Here is an 18,369-nt window from a genome sequence, read left to right on the forward strand (position 1 = left end):
GATCGTTTCTGGTGGCTCTGGTGGAGCAAACCGTTTCTCACCTCGTATCGTCGATGTGTTATGCAAATTGCCCGATGGCAACAATTTCTCCTGCTATCGATACAGCAGCACCAGCAGCAACCGCTCCCTCCTCCTTCAATACACTGAAAGGAATAAGCTCCCGGAGGACATCCCGGAAAACCATTCGTTTTCATTGGAGTGATCAAAAAAGTTTCACTTTATTAGTTCTTGGGCTCAAATGGTTAAGGCTGAAGCCGATGGAGCCGTAAGCCGATGAACCATAAAATTTGCAATGAAGAAAGTTTTTTCCCTCCCCTTCATCCGCCGACCCGGGGTTTGATGATTCATGATTCATGGGTTTAATGCTTTTCTCGGGGATGTTTTTTTCTTATTTCCGGGAATGAAGCTGACATAAGACTTAAACCATTTGAACCCCAGGGTGTTTAGTCTTGACAGTTATAATTGCTGCATAAAATCATGAATCTGGAATAAAATAAAATCAAAGAACTTGGAAGTGCTTAAGTTGAACTTTTAAAAGTCATATCTTGACGATTTGGATCATGTTATATTAATATAAACTACCTTCACATTCCCTTTATTTTGTTTGTTTTTCTTGTTTATATTTATAAATTTAATGTATGATTATAATTAATTATTTTTAAAAATTTATACTGACCATCATTCTATGGTTTTATGTTGAAAAATGGTGTTAAGCTAACTGTGCACTTGGAATATTCAATTCTTCATTCCTCATTCTTTTCAGTTATTCTTCTTAATGGCGATAGTGGAAAATGTTCAACTGTACAGGATTGTAAAAAGTAGGCTGAGAATTTTGTATGGAAAGATGGTTATTACTACTAATTTGATTATCATTATTATTATTTTTATTATTATTATTATTTTTATTATTATTGTTATTATTATTATTATTATTATTATTATTATTATTATTATTATTATTATTATTATTATTATTATTATTATTATTATTATTATTATTATTATTATTATTATTATTATTATTATTATTATTATTATTTTTATTATTATTATTCGATGTTATCAAGAAATATTAAACCATGTTATTTTAACTTCAAGCTACACTTGTGTTTGCGGGCTTTCGGCATATTCGCAATTATACCACTTGTTAATCAGTGCTTACACGCTTGTTACTCCATCCTTTTCAAGTATGATGTACGCTTACAAATATGATTTATTCCTACGCATATACGCCACACACATATTCATCCCGTGCAGCAAATCACACCACCGCCACCTAACATTATTTGCTATTATTTATGACATTTTTCCGTCACATTATAACGCCCATCTCACCACCACCCAACACTAATGCGCTGGATCTTTTGCAGCGCTACAAACGACCGCACAAAAAGCGTAAGCACTCAAACATCTAACCGGGCAATAAAATGCCTTCAAGCAGAAGCGTCACACAATGGTGCCCGGCCGCTTTGACCTCATTTGCTTGCGTGTCCCCATCGCACCTCGCATCGCAAAGTACGAGCGAAACAACAAGCAGCAGCACCAGCTCAACTTTATGTTTCCTGTTTCCTGGCCTCATAATGCTGCTCACACACCCTCCTCACCGGATCGTGTTCATCCATCCAAAGATCAGGCCATCAGCTCATCGTGCTCATCTCATTCGGCCAGCAGCTAGGCTAAGGGGCCCCAATGCGGAAAACCCTCCCCGCATGTTTTGGTGGCAATATGCTTTTCGGCCCCGGAACTAGCTGCCCTCAACCCCGTTTTGCCTGTTGACTTCTCACGCTGAGTGGCACTTAACGGAGGAGAAGGATGCAGGAGCAGGCGTCATATTCACACTCATCCGGGAGCCACCTTCGCTTACTTACGCTGGGCACCACGGAGGTTCGACAAGGTCGTGTCAACCGACGCCATCGCCTTTCACCACATAATGTACGTACGTGATGGCTTTGCAAAGATTTGCCAAAAGTTGCGAAATGCGTTCGCCTCCAAGGCACACGGCTTCCACTAAGGCTGGTTGTGTATGGTTAGGTCAACTTTGCCGGGATGATGAAATGGATACGCAAACGTTTCTGACTGATGGTAAGGGATTTTTGGCGAAAGCTTATGTTTGCCCCCGGTCAGAAATAAGTTTACCAGTTGCGCCGTAGTAGATTATAATTTCGCTCCAAGAAATGCAAAATTTCGTGTTAACACACAAATTAGAAACCATGATGATAAAAATGAAATTATGTTGAATAACAAGCGACAACGCTGCCTATTGCCTAATTTTTTTTGGAACCGGCGGCTTAATTGGCAACGAAATTAAATGGATGTTTTCAGAAACTCATAAATAAGCGTACCGTGAAAGGCAACTGTCAATTTTTAAATTGTGCCGTTCAACGCTTATATTCACCGAACGTAAAGAGAGGGAGAGAGAAAAAAGCTGTGTAAATTAAAGAAGCAAAACGACGAGCGCATTAATTACCGTTTGACGTGATATGGAGTAAAAATTGGTCGAACAGAAGAAGCCGAAAAACAGCCCATAGCTCACAACAGGAGAAAAAAAAGAACACGTCCAGCAAGGCAGCAAAGGAGACAAAAAAGTAATCAACAAAACTCTGTCGCAACCCGGAGGCAAATTCATTTACGCGTTTGCTTTAGGTAGATTAATTCAAAATGTGTTTCCTCCTTGTTGCTGTATCCGAGAGCTCCCCGAGGATGCATGGGGGGCACGTTGTCCGGGGGCCTTTCCAATTACCGACACTTTTTCAACGTCCTTTTGATTCAATGGCCATCTAGCGTCCCCCACACACTAGCCCCCAGGACACCAATTTCATCACCCACCTTGGGTGTCTGTGTCGGTGAACGGATGATGAGCTGCGCCGCCCGTTTCGACAGTTAAGCGACACGCCAGATAAACGCCAGGCAGGAAGTAGGCGCTCTCATGTTGCGTGAAACGACAACTTCGCCCGGTGTGAAAAGCAAACCGACCCGAGGAGCGGTTAGGTTGTGTGCAAGTGGAGGAGGTCGAAAAAATGACGCCAGCAAACTCCCTTCATAATTAGACGAAACGAGAGGCGCACACAATGCAGACGAGAGCAATTGGTCACGTTTCGTCGAGCAGACCGTCCCGCCGGGGGCAATTAAAAGAAAGCCATGCTATCCGGCCATGCTCGCTCGAACGTCACACACGCAAGGCGCAGAGGGCTGGCGTTTGGCCGGCACTGACGGGCCGTGCTAAACACCGTCCTCCTGTTCCGCTTGCTTCGCCCTGCTTCAAAGGTGGCTTGAGGTACCGAAATTTGCTGATCCGAAAGCGACACCTGCAGTGTGGAGAAATTGATGCCGCAGGTAGTGCCGCAGCAATGCGATATTGGTGTGCACAGGCATATTTCACGTGAACGGCAATAATCAGTTATGGTTTGCTTTCGGGATAGAGGCAGGTGCCGAAGCGAGGTTGGCCGGCGGGATTAGAAGCTTTTATCGTTGCAAAGTCAAAAGCAGGAGCTAGTTTTGAAGTCGCTTTTGTAGCGTTATGATGTGCTGAAGCCCAAAAGTGAATGAAATATGAATGACTTCGTATTGTGTGCCTAGGTTCAAGTGGGTTGTTTTAGCTTTTTTATGACAAAAAGATAGGTGAAATTGAAACTAATATAATAAAGTTAAAAATCGAACATGAGAAGCTAACAATGTTGTTAACAATTTTGAAATTTCCTGTAGCAAAAACTAACTTCTAATATGCCAGAAATTAAATGAATCGTGACAACGCTGATTCTTCATGAAAAGCACAATATACCAACGTTAGTATACATGCAAGCTCAAGTAACATCAATTCCTTGAACAGATTTAAAGCGAAGATAATCTTCCTATCAATCAACCGGCGAATGATTTGAATTGTTCGAAAACGATTCGATCGAATTATGATTTTCTCAGCGCCTGTTTGACTTGACGGCGTTTTTTTGGGAATTCATAATGTTGCGTTAAGGAGGTTGAGTTTGAACTTGAATTTGCACATCGACCAATTCTCGGGAAAACCCCAATAAACCTTATTTCTGTTATCTTTCCAAGGACCATTTACAGGAATGCATGATAAAAGCAAACGTTTTACAAATTTAATTTGAGGTTTTTAGGTTTTACTGCGCTCAACTGAACGCTGTGAGTACGATAGGACCGTCCATTGTTTTGTACAAAATTGGACGTGTAAGAGGATATAACTTTAAAACACTTTCCTCACATCTCCAACCCAACCACATCAGGGTTAATTTCCTGGTTGTTTGCTAGGAAAAGGGTACGTTGCGGTGCATGAGATAAACTGCACAAATGCACAAATGTACAGTAGTTCTATTTTGATGAGCACGGTTCGTTCGAAGTATTCTCTTAATATATTCTTCAGTGTTTCGTTTATACCGTAGTATATGTTAAACAGAACACTACAACCATTTGGAGAAAGACGCACGAATGCAGACACCTTTTGGTATAATTTAATGAAAATTTATGTTTTTTTTTGTTGAAATGATCCTTAAAGTAACAAGTCGTATCGGGGAACTCGTTCGTTCCCGGGAACGTTCGCCACGACGCTCATTTTCACTTATTTCATAGTCCTCTATGATAAAAAATTAGGGTTTGTTCTGCCCAATCTAGTGGTACAACCCTGTCCACTCATGAGTGACGAACGTTCTTCGACGAACGAGTTCCCCGATACGAGCGGTTGTTTACAATGATTGTACAACAGTAATACATACTTTTAATCCCTTTCATTTTAGGCTAGTACATAGTAGTAGTAGCAGTAGTACAGGTTGGGCACTACTACAAGTCGTCGACTCGCACAAGTTAACCCGTCATGCCTGTCATGGGTTCAAGCCCCGAGTGGACCCCGAGCCCCCAATACGTAGGACTGACTATCCTGCTATGGATAATCAATAAGTCACTGAAAGCCCTTATTTCCCCTTATTTCACAAATTATTCCTCATTCAATAGAAAATTTTGTTTGTTTTGCAATGTTTCAATGCTTCACTATAATGTTCGGGATATCTCGACTGATTGTTGCGACGAGAGAAACTAAGAGAGGAATCATAATTTAATTTAGTGATTAATTGTTCTACATTGCCTATGTTATACATTCTGTGTACTGATGTTATATTTACCAAAGATTTGCATCCATTGTGCAAGATGATCATGTGCCTCTTGTGATATATTCTGAAAAACCCTGCAAATGAAATAATGATGCAATCCACATTGTTCGTGCTTGAATTCTTTTACTTAATACATTTCAAGTACATAAAGTACTTCTGCGCAACATGCGATCTTATTTCTATTGGAACGTTTGAGCCATATTCTTACAATCATGAAGACCTACGTCAGCAATTTCCAAACAAATGACACTGTGCACAAGATGAAATGTGAATACAACGTGTACCAAATGAAAAAATAGCACGACGTACACTATAATTATAGCTGTCTGGCCCATAGGTTGATGTACCTTAGTTAAGGTACGAAGGATGGGTGCATCATTTGTTAAAAAAGAGCTACAATTAGTCAGCCACCAGTGCGTCTCCATGGTATCCGCCTTCACTCGTTGCTATTTGAGGAAGATCTCTCGTGAAAATAGAGCAATAAAGCTAGCTAAGAATGAGCAGTAGATAGAATAGCTTAAACACTTAGTTTAAGAGTCAGTAATAGCCAATTAGGTACGGTGTAGAAACACGATCCAATTGCGTACGCTTTGACTAAATGAAGTAAATGTCTTCAAGTATGAACGCTTCAACATTCATTCCACAAACGAGTGAAATTGTTTCAATCCCGTTCACATTCCGATCAATCAAACTCGGATCGATTTTCGTTCACCGTACTGGAACAATCGATGCTGCCGGTGTTCTCCCAACGGTCTCTGTACATTGTTTATGAGTGGCTCTCTCCACGTCCGAAATGGGACTGACTTGCCAACCAGTCGTCTTATCGTAAGCGGATGCCGAACACCATGCTCACACCAACCACCATGTAACAACCGTGATAGCACGTTTACAAATTGATTGCAGCGTTAGGAAAGCGAGCGAGCAAGAAACCCCAATCCCACACTACCGGCGACCTAATGAAGCGTTGTTTGTGCCTCGTTTTGTTTCGCCGAGTGGCACAGCGCACACGCTCGCCCTTCATTCTTCCTACGGTGGAATAGCTTCATCCGGCTTGGAACGGGTTCTTATCGGTTTGCAGCTTCCTCGATCCGTCGCGTACCGTGCACACCGAAGAGGGCAAATTACACAAGCGCTCATTTGAGTACCATTCACGCTGGATTGTGCAGTGCCACCCAAGTACAATAGTAGCATTTTGAACGGAGATTCAAGAACAAGCATCCGCCCGCTAAGCCCGCGAATTCCGCTCCTCGGCACAGCACAGCATTCCTTTGGCGTGCGATGGCGTGCTGTATTTAAACCGGCTTTTATGAAGCACACGCCGGGCACGCTTCTTTGCACGTATCAAACTCGACTGCTCCCATCCGCATTATATTATATTATGTGCAAGTGTACTTTTAATTATTGCACTCATTGTCGCCCGATGCGCGGTAGATAATTTTACGGATAAGAATGCTAAATTGAATGTAGGACGACCGTGGGGGCGGTGGCAAATTTCAATTCAATTGCTGCTGCTGCTGCTGCTGCCGGTGGCGGCCGGCGAACGATAATGCTGCACCCGAGCCCCGTGTCGTGTCGTGACCGTCGGGCCGTGTGTTTGACGTTGCTGTCACCTTCTGAGTGCATCCGATCTAGGGGTGAGAGGGCTGTTGCGTGCTCATGGCACATTGGGACGGCGTTCGGCGTTGCATAAGCCATTAGCATAATTCTGTTTTATGCTCTCTGCTTACCCACTTGCAGCGAGCTGATCGTCGCTGCCGAGACAAGGCCGTGCCGTATCGGGCTTGTGCATCGGTGCAACTGCACAAAGGGAAGTCGGTTCGTTTCGGCTCGTTGCTGCGCTGGCCATTGCCGCACTGCACACCGAAAGACTGGCTTGGACAAAATTTTTGTACTGACATCTCAACAAAAAACACAAACGGGAAAACATGTGAAAAATAATACAACACACAAGCAGAAGGGGTGAAATGCTCCATTTTGTTTTCTTTCTCTATCCATACATAATCGACGGAGAAAGAACAATAATAAACAACCATGAGTGAACGAGCAGCGGTATGTGGGCTGCCTGCAGACTTTATGAAAAGTGGCAGGTGAATAAAATAATGGCGAGGAAAAACATGCAGGCGTGAACGAAAAGTGTGACGATCGTCACTTAACGAGACTTTAGCAGACGAGCAGTAAACTGGAAGAATATTCCCAGCGGGGAACTTCTGGGAAAGCCTTAGTGTGTGATATTGACACGTTTAGCCCTGCATGACGTTAGGTATTTTACCTTTTTTTAATAATGAACATTTCTATGTGTCTTGAGTGTCACAAGTCTACAAGTGATAGTAAGCATTAGAAAAAAAAATTATAAAAAATTAAGAATATTTGAATAATAAAGGGATGGATGTAATCTTTACTAAATTATTTATTTGTGATGAGAAATAGGGAACAGTTATTTCCAGTGTTAAAATAATTGAAAAATATAAAGGAGGATAGTTTAGAAAACAAATACCAAAACAAATAGAAAAGATATAATCAAAAAAGGATAAGAGAATTTCTAAGTATTGCTTTTGAAATATAAAAATAATGAAATACTCACATAAATTTATATATAAAAGAGAATATCATAATAAATGTCATGAGTTCAAATTAAATGAAAAAAAAAAGTATAAATAAAGAATATTTAATACAATTAACAAATAAGAATCAAACATAACTAAAACATTAACTTAACGAACAAAAATACTCAACTTAACGAAACAATTTGCACACTGTTGGCTGCATGACGAATAAGGAAATAGAAAAGTTAGAAGAAAAAAAAGTCAAATCACATTGAAACAATAAAATATGATAAAAGTCACAAAATGCAAATGCCAATTCGTACACCGCTTCGGTTTCGATGTGCAGTCAAAAATGTCGCAACATGATCCGAGCTCGGTTACAAAATTCCGCTGCAAAGCAGTGTGTGGGTGTATGTGGGCAGGCATGTGCATTACGTCTGTTGCAGTTGCACGTGGTTATCCCGGTACCTGTCACTGCATGCAACACGCTCGCACACACAAACACTCATCCGTACAGGCACACATCCACATCCGTACACAGCAGCTCATCTGCCTTTCGAACAAAACCAGCCAAAGCCAGCCGAACGGAAAGAGCGAACGAGGCTTTATTGGGTTTTCATTGGGAAGCATCCTCAGTCGCCTCCCTCCCGCCGCGGGTTGCACTTTGGTTGCACATTTTCCCATGCATTCCAGCATGCTGTGACCTTCCCTGACCCATAAATCTACCGATCTCGCGCTAAACCACGCAGCCCAGAGCTATCGTCAATCCGCGGTGTTAGAGCAAAGCGCGAGCGAGCGTACGAGAGTCGCCGCGCGCTTTATTTAATTTCCATTTGATTTTATTTATTCACTTAGTGTTCCATTTGGAATTCAAATTTTGATTTGCATTGCTGCCGGCGCATAGCAGGAAGACGAATTTCGCGCGATGGTTTAGGGAGGAGTTTTTGTATCCCCATTCTTTTTTTTTGCTTGCTTGCTCGTTGTAGAACCTGACACATGGTTGGCGCTGGTGTGCCGCACTGGTTGATCGGTTAGGGAAAGTTTCCGCGCTCTGTTCGAGGGGCATGACCGTTGATCATACCGCTGATGATGATGATGACGATGATGGTGATAAGCGTAAGCGAAGGAGCGAATGTTTTGTATGGTGGGAATAAAAAATCTTCCACACAAATACTTTTATCCAACAAGCAGCCCTTTTCACAATGGCCTAGGATAGAGTGCTTGGTAGTGTGTGTTCGTTTTGTTCCTTTCTTTGTTTTACAAATCACACAGAAATGCCCTCCTAATACCCATAACCAACACTTCAATAAAACGGAAACAATGAAGGGAATTGATGTTTGCTTTTAATTCTACGGGCAATCGACTAAGCGCATTGGGTGTTAGAGTTGGAATATTTAAAATGGAAATATGGCAGCACTATTGCCCTCCAGGGCCTGATGGAATAACGTGGTGGGATGCACACTGAAAAATTCATTTCGTGTTTTCATTCTACTTTTTAGCTAATCCCTGGTCTTGCTAACACTGACTTATAACGCTCAATCGAATGTAGGTGGCAATGTACTAAGAGGAAGTGTTTTGAGTACGGGTTGAATCCATTATGCAGTGTTAAAATGGAAATTATCAGGCGTAGTCTATTTTTATACTCGAGTCGTCTCGACGTCGAGTTGATGAATTTTGTGTGTTCATTTGTATGGAAAAGTTCACTTTGGAGATCATTTTCTCAACACGAATCGAATCGAGCTCGTAATAAAATACGCCTGTATATTAAGGTGTCATCCATCAATTACGTAACGCTAAAATTGCAAATTTTCGATTATGCTCGATATCCACCTGTGCTGTGAGTACCTTGACTGTCAAACGCTTCAACGCTACAGTAGATGAAACTCAATTGGGGACATTTTCAAGTTTGTCTCTTTTTCTTCATAAAATTTCGTGCAAAACATTTAAAATAGCTAGCGATAATGGTTGTAATGCTTCACAATCAATTATAACATCCAATATACACGTTTAAAACGTAAAAAAAACTATTACGTATGTGCACTGCACTGTATGTGTTTTGGCATGGACGTTTGTTTACATTATTCAATATAAAATTTGAATGATTTTGTATTATTACTGATGTGGATTGCTAGTAAATTGTTTGTTGAATCTTCCCTCTGTAGATGATTATTAATTTAAGCTATGAAAATGCTTCATTTTCAATAATAGGCGTATTGCAGTGCATTATAACAGGTGCATAAGACATCGAACAGGTGACAGAGCGCCTTTCGAACAAAGTCGTATATGTTTGTATTGTTCTATTGGTGCCAGAGCTCTGCCTAAGAGTTATTTAAGCTTTGTTTTTAATATGGCTGGCAAAGCATTATGGCTTACCTTAGCAAATCACCTCATCCCTCGAGCTTGTCATGCGCCTGAAAGTATACAATTTGATGTTTTTGCTATAATTCAACAACAACTTAGTATTTATGGCACAAAAAACAGCTTCAACTCGTTCTTAATTACTTTTTAATTACAAGCAAACCCATGTTAATCTACTTGTACACAAATAAAAGTCAATAAAGCAATTTAAACTAATCGAACCGTATCGAATACAGTAGACGATTAAAATATTTGCAATTAAAAAGCATCAACATTGATAGCACCTAATCCAACCCAACGAAATACCAAACACTCGCCCAAAAAACCCCTTGAATGGTGGATGATTTACAACATTGTAGCGTTAAAGATTATCGTTCTATATATATTTTTTTATTGCCACCCCGCTTTCCGGTCCACCAGCTCATTGTAGTTTAGCGATCCATTAAAACTTTGGAGTGCTTTTTGCACCAGTCGAATTTAACTTCATTTTCGGGACTGTTTTTGCCCTCCTTCTGCTCCGTTTGTTTTTGCTCTCCCGGTGCAAGACACTGTTCCTTTGCTGCTGCTGCTGCTGCTGCTGTTCCAGGAAACACTTTCTCACCAAGCACCAAGCACGCACACAAAAAGGGCACCGCTAATCTGCTAATCATTCGGTTGCTGCCGTATCGCTTGCTCGCACCCTTTCTATGATTTTTTTTGCTGTTTGTTTCACCTCACCGTGCCGTGGTCCACCGTAGCTCCGTCATCACTCAGGAAGCGGTTCGGGCTGCTTCGTCAAATGTAATTGGCTGCTACGGGGTTTGCCAAAACGTGAGTGTACCAACACGCAGCAAAGTCAGAATGGTCAGAAAGAGAAAGAGCAAACGGAAAAGCACACACAGCGCCGTCAGACAGTACCGGAAAGTAAACTCGTCTGGAATTTGGCGTAATGAAATTTGAGAAGAAAGTTTACCCAATCAACAAGAATACCCCATGGTTCACGCACGTCGAAATGTCAAGAAAGAAAGAAAAAAAGAAAAAATACCGGACCCCGAGAGATCCCCGAAACCAGCGACCGGAACGAAACCAGGCTGGGGTGCGTGTGCAAAACTGGACAAGAAAAGCCCCGGGTAAGGTGGGAGAAAACTTTATGAAATTCCACCAGGCAGCAGCAGCAGCAGCAGCAGCGGAAGAAAAGCACCACCATAAAATGCTATTAAAATCTCGTTAATTTTTCATACGATGCCCGGTCACCCTTCGCGAAGGCCAGAGCTTGGGATGGGCTGCCAATGCCAAGTATATAGGGAGGGGGAAGTTTGCGCAAAGTCAGCTCTCCGTACGGCTATGGGTCAGAGAGGTTTATGGCCAAACGGTGTGCAGCAGGTAAACTGGCCCTAGAGTCACACAACTCACCGGTTCACTTCGTGGGAAGGTTTTTGGGCGGTTTAATTTGCTCCATATTTCTCCGTCCGACCCGGTGTTTGGGTACAAACAAAAAATGCAAGCATGATTAATCGCATAATCAATAACATAAAGCAAGCGGTCCTCGGCCGGTCAGTGTCCGAAATGGAAAGTGTCCTTGTGAGGATGTTTATTTGTTGCCAAAAAGTATTACACACAAAAAACAGCTCTAATTTGTTAAAAAAACGCATACTTTGTAGGGCAATAAAGTTCTCCCGTTCAACGTGACGTTCTTCACGACAACCTTCGGTAGGGAAGAGAAAAAAAAAGAAGAAAACACGAGCAGCAAGTTTGTGTAAACCCATCCTTCCAAAGAATGCATCCAATCCACTCACATTCTCGAGCTTGATGAGCTTTTTTCTTTGGTGCTCTGTTAACTCCTTCCGGAGTTTTATTACCGGTAACGCACCAGGGTTTTGGTGGGAGGGGGGGGGGGGTTTGCGTGGTTTTTGCGGTTGGGAAAAATAATCTCCCCTAAAGCACCATGGCTCCCTGCGGCAAATCTGCCCCACCACCAACCAGCAAACCCCACCATCATCGGCAGTGGCATCCTGGCGAACTTGCGAAGAAATGCGACCGTATAAAACAGGTCGACACACACACCCGTCGATCTACCGGCGTCCTCCTTCCTTGCACGGTAAAAGTTTATGTTTTCCTTCTTTTGTGGATTTTATGACACCACGTCGCATCGCAGCGGGCCCGTCTACCCGTCCCGACCCACATTTCAAACGGCCACACGTCCACCGACCGTTGCGTCCGTCCACATTTACCCGTACGCGGCGGTGTGTCTGTTTCATTTCGCACCGACGATTGATTAGCAAGATAAGACGAGAAGATGTGCTTGCAAAATGAGGGCATAAAATCTGAAACGGTACCAATTCACCACTCGTTGGTGGGGGGAGGGGGAGCAAAGCCTTTAACCTGCAAATGGGATGGGAGCGGTAGTAAGCAAAACACGCGGCAACGGTGTAATCCTGCGCCAAAGCACGAATCTGCCCCACCATTCATTGTGCTCGGTGAGCAAAGTGTTTGTTAGGTGTGCAAGAGAGAGAGAGAAAGAGAGAGAGAGAGAGAGAGAGAGAGAGAGAGATAGAGAGAGAGAAAGTTGTGTTTTTCATATCAAGCTAAGTAACGGATTTGGTTGATGTACCGGAGCAGCTTCGTTACACAGGCTTCGCCGTGCTATGTTGGAGGTTTTGTGCAGCTTGCAGTGCTCTAAGTCCTATGCTAAAAGGGCCAATAAAACCAGCAGCTTGTTTGTGGCCGCTAAGCATTGATTAGAGGTGGTTCAGTTTGTTCGCAGTTTTTATTGAGCAGATTTGCTGTGTAACATAAATGGTGAAATTATTAGCGAATTTCTTAGGTACAACTGTTTAACCGATTTACGAAGCTGATCGTTTTTATGAGAACGATTTTCCCCAAATTGCTATTTTTACTTTACACAGTGCGCAGTAAAGCAATGTGTTGGGTAACGTTCTGATTGGCGTCTTCTTATCGTTTGGCCTAAGTTTTGAAATCAGATTTGTACAGCTGGAAAAATATCACAAGCATTGGCACTCCTATAATTTAATTCTCATGAATATGCTCCATATAAAGTACCTAAATCGGAGGATTGATCGTAAAACAACGGTGAAAAACTTTATCTTCAACGCAGAAATCAAAGAATTTGTTTGCATTCTAACGAAAGTGATTATGTGTATTTATGGTTAAATAATATTTGTCTTTAAATATGAATCTCCTATTGGCTAAACGAACGAAGCGAAGGAACAATCATGCTGTAGAATGAAGGTCCTCGTTGAATTCGATAATATTAATGAGTAATTATTGAAAATACGCACAGATTACTCATTCACATATTCTGTTCAGATAACAAGAATTTGGCTCTAAAATTTCTAAAAAAAACACACTTAAAAAGAAAGGTAAAAAGCTGTCGCAAATTGAACTAGATTTGACATCGTTTGAACACCTGAGGCACACCTCATACTACTATCACGATATCAGAATTAAACAATACGGATCGATTAAGGAAAGAATCCAACACTAGGCTACCTTTTTAACAGTTTATTAACATATTGGCTTAGATCAGAGGAGATTATTATGCCCCTAGACAGTTTAAAAAGATACGTTTATCATTTATGAGAAAAATTGCACGACAAATGGACATCGATCATTAGATGGAGAGCAAATGATCCAACAATGGCATACTGCAGTGCAGATGTTAGACACTAATCGTTTGAGAGAGGAATTCCAGTCATACTAGGATCAAAGACAGCTGTAGAAAATTATGTTCTGAGTATTTTAGCCCTAAGACAACTTCCATCTGGAATGATTGAAGTAATAATTGAACATCGAAAGGATTTGCAGAGGTCAGAGCTGAACCATTGCTATTATATTGTCTTATGATGGGGCGCTTACAGCAGTGCAATGCTTGCGAACCATAAGTCATGTTGCCAACCACACTCCTACGTACACGTGCAATAGATGGAGCAAGAACTACCGCTTGTCTGCATACCCGATCTGCAACAGATCCTTCGCTTCTTCTGAACCAGCCACTGAACACGCTGCACTTTGTATCGTTGCGTTAATGTGTTGGATCCGTTCATAAGCTTCCCATTCCCTCCTATCTAGGCATGCACGTTCTAGGCATGCAGTAAATTCTGTAAATTGTCTCTACATTTTCCCAGCTAGAGTATGGAGGGACACACAGCCCTTGGGCAGTATGGGACAGGAGACAGAAGGGATAACGGAGCAGGAGGGATTAATGAGTGTTCGTGCTGAATCTATCCTCAAGCGTCGATTTTCCATGTTAAGAGTGATTTCACCCAAGCATCTGCTTCCTGCTTCGTAAAGAAAGCATCGGTTACTCCGACCATGGCTCGCTGCAGGGCTTTAAAAAGAGACGAGAAGTAGGAAGCGAGAGCTTGGGAACATTTTTATACAATACTGAAGAACATGTAAAGTAAAATTCGTCTAGAAAACTAACATTGTATGATATTGTATAATAATAAATTATACATTTACATTACTTTTTAATTTATAGTTTTTCGATGAGTTTTGAACTGGCGTATGAGTAAGCTACTTGGCACTTGGGGGCCTAAGGTTTATTGACTTTTTTACGCAATTAGCCCATTCGAATGTATTTTTTTAATCCCTTCTTCTTGTACTAAACCATACCCGGTGTCAAATACATCTCACATGTAACATGCTGCAGTGGAAGAAGCAAGGCAAATATTAATAAATTAATACCCAAGGCCCGATTCGTCACTTTATACTTTGACGTTCACTTACACCGCTACTTTAACTACACCGGGGGCCTTCATGTAGCTGAATTTCATTACCCTCCAAAACTGCACAATGGTTGCCCCAGTCGGGAATTGTTTGCTTTCGGGCAATAAACCACGACGAGACACACTCCTCTCCTCTCCCACCCCACCAGCCACTCCACCCATATAAAACACCCACCCCATCGTTACCAGTCGTCCTCATCGTCGTCGTCCGCAGCAACAAGCGGTAAATCACATCAAATCAAAATGTTGAACCACTCAAGCTGCCCCAAGTGCCGCCCAAGTTGCCCACCCAGGCCCACCCAGGCCCACCGCCAGCCCGATAATTTGCCGCCCGAATGTGTATGCTTTTGTGTATACCTTTTTTCCCGCCCGATCATCTCATGCCGGCGGACCATTAAATCACAAAAATTGCCCACCCACGCACGGGTATCGAACGACCGCGGCATGATCGTGGCTTTGGTCATAAATCGCTTAGGTTCGGAATGTGGCGGCGCCACCATCGCGACCGAGACCGACGACCGTCCGAGTGTTTCGACCCATTTCGACTGGCAACGTCGTGCTTTCGCCGCTGGCAGCACAACAATCGGTAGATTCGACACTCCAGGCAGTAGAGGGTACGCTCTTCCCACCCAACCGCAAGCACAAACAACATAAAACATGACCGAAAGAATGGCCCACCGGTGTCTTGAAGGTGACATATTTTATGCGACAGTACGTGCCTTTCTGCCCCGGTCGGAACAACATGTCATTAAGGATGGAAGTTTGTGTGAGTGTGTGTTTGTGTGGGGTGATTTTTGATGTACACACATCTTAACGGAGAAGGCCCAAGATGCCCCCCACACACCCTCCATTTTACTCCTTTATTGCGCCTTGATGACGTGCGTCCCGTCTCACCGGACCGGCTTCACATGCTTGCTTGGGGAGGGGGGGTTAGAGCATACCTAACAAAATGGGACAAAAAGCATACATGTTTTCATGTTCCCATACATCTCTTCCTACGTTCTGATCCCTTCCCGGGGTGGGGAGGAGAAAGCCGATAGGGAATGTTTGGCTTATATATTTTCATAAATATTTTACCAACGACCGGGCTCGACCCTGCAACGCACAGAATGGTAGAGAAAGGGCTCCAAAGGGGTTGTCCCGTCCCGGCATCTGCAATTGCCGGTATCATACGGGGTCACACACACACTCGCCGGTTGCCGCCCATTAATGCTTCAAGTGGATCACATTCTTAACTCAATCAGCCATTTCACCGGCGTCCTGGTATGTTTACCCTCTGTGCGCCGTGTACTGTGCACTGCATTATGTACCGAATTATTCATGCAAGGCCACACAAACCATGCGTGAGCGGTGGCCATCCTGCGGGAGTGGGAAGGTTGGTAGTTAGAAGCTAACGTGAAATGTTGATCTAATTAAATATTGACGCGAACGGTAATTAGTTGACGACGGGTATTCGGCTCACACGGGATGGCATGTCTGCGTGCATTGCCGCCGGTAGCACCAACAATCAGTGATCAGCGTTTATTAAAATATTGCTATTAATCTGCCTAATAGGCGAACCCAGCAGACAAAGGTGTTTTGTAGCACCAGGGAAGGTCACTGACGCTGGAATGGTTGGACACGAATGGTACGATTTTTGGGGTCGTTGCATTAGTATTAAAATTCTAAAAAAACTCATTTGAAAGGTACAAACAAATACTCATATACATTATTTTTTTATCATAAAATATAAAAAAACTGCCATTTTACGTTTGCGCAGACAACCCAGCTCGACATGCGTCAGTTACTTTACCCATTACAGCAGTTTTCACTGTGATGAGTTCTTGTAACTGTAGCTGATTAAGACGTCGACGGTTGTTAAACAATGTATAAAATTTAATTCAGCTGAGAACTAACGTTCAATAGTGCCAATTGTATTTCCCCTTTTGCCGGATAGAGCGAGTGTTCCAGTAAAAAAATTCCATAAATTTTTTTAAACGATGAAACGCTGGAATTTTTTGTCACAGATGGAGGAAATTTGAACATAATATTAATAATGTTAATAAAAATGTAATACTTTTTGTGTCATTTTCTTTTGTTTTAAACAAAAAAATCGCAAAAATAAAGCAACAATAGGATCTATCAAAACTGCCAATTTACCATTAAATCGTTATTAAATTACTTATAAATTAGACAGTAATAAGGTTTAAATAAGCACGATCTAAAAGCCTGGGAACTTCACCTAATTAAAACACACACAAATTTTATGAAGGGCTAATAAAGTCACATATTGAAATAGGTAAGCATGGTTCAATTATCTAAATGTAAACGCGTCGGCCCCAAGAAACAATTAAATGTTAAAATACCATTTTATTTTTCACAAAATTACCTTTCTAATGCCTAATAATATGAATAGTCTTTCTCGAAAAGCGCGCTACTCAGCTGGCGAGGGTTTGCAGTTATACGATTTTTGAAATTCGATAGATATTCGAAGCAATTTTTAATACATTTATAGTGAAGTAAATCATAAATTACCCTTTTATAACTGGTTCAATCAGAAAGGGAAGTTGGCCCTTTTGTTATATCAATTTAATCATATTAATCATATATTTAAACTATACTAATTTTCAGAGGGATTATAGACTTTAAACGGAGTATACAACTTACATACACTTGACCGACACACAAGTTAGCCAATTCTCGAGTTACTCTTTAAAGCCCTACTTGCACGCATTAATTTCTAAGCTAGATAAGAAACTTTATATCATTCTGTCGCCAACCACGAAGCGAATCGGACGTTCTCGATACGCGCTCCAGGTGGATGATTACGGCCAAAGTCAAGCCACTGACCCCACCATACACACACGAAGATTTACGTACGCTTAGTTGAACGTGAAGCGATCTGTGCTTGCTGTGCGTAGTAAGTGTACAGTGCGTAGTGTACTGTGTTAAGTGTGTGTAGTGTATGTGATTGTCCGTGTGTTACCCGTTTGAGAGTGTTGAGCGACAATACAGGTGCGTACGGCGCGCATCTCTTGTGCTCGCATTTTGTGCGTTCGCATCTCGCGCGCTCGCATCTTGAAGAGCGCGCTCTCCTCTCATTTGTCCTGTGTTTGGTAAGTGATCCTCTCTTATCCTACTATCCTTGTCCTCCACTCAGTTGAATTGTTGGCTCGGGCTCTCCCATGGAGGCGGAGCCTATGGACGAGTCTGATGAAGGCTTCATTACAGTGAAGCGCAAAAGTTCCGACCCAGGGCAGATGGCGAAGAAAAAGGTTTTACATGAACCTTTGGCTTCAACATCGCGAGATGATTCTGCTAAGGCGAATGTAAATTCAAGGGCCAAAACGTACCATGCTGCTTTTAACGGGGCACATAATGTTTTTTTTATGCCTCGTACCAAGCCGCTTGACGTTAGATCGATCACAGCATCGATATACAAAAAATACCCGGGTGTTTTGGACGTCATCCGACTGCATCCAAAGAAGTTGCGTGTCACCGCAAAGGACCGGGTGCAGGCCAATGCAATTGTGGCCGATCCGGACTATACGGAGGATTACCGGGTGTATATTCCTGGTGGATTGGTGGAAGTCATCGGTGTGGTAGATGACTTTGAATACCCCTTAGAGGATATCCTTCAGTACGGAC

General features: G+C 42.3%; 1 protein-coding gene across 5 annotated transcripts in view; it reads right to left on the bottom strand.

The window, feature by feature from the left end:
• Nucleotides 1-18,369, bottom strand: part of LOC1275587 (uncharacterized) — an 86,722-nt gene that overhangs the window by 38,550 nt on the left and 29,803 nt on the right. For 4 of the 5 annotated variants that reach the window (XM_061662628.1, XM_061662627.1, XM_061662630.1 and 1 more), the window contains exon 3: nt 10,031-10,068. The exons of the other annotated variant lie outside the window; for it this stretch is intronic. The gene's annotated coding sequence lies outside the window, so the exon portion shown is untranslated. The remainder of the gene's footprint in view (nt 1-10,030; nt 10,069-18,369) is intronic. 5 annotated transcript variants of the gene reach the window in all.

This window comes from Anopheles gambiae, chromosome 3 (genome assembly GCF_943734735.2).
Source record: "Anopheles gambiae chromosome 3, idAnoGambNW_F1_1, whole genome shotgun sequence".
Classification (NCBI taxonomy): domain Eukaryota; kingdom Metazoa; phylum Arthropoda; class Insecta; order Diptera; family Culicidae; genus Anopheles; species Anopheles gambiae.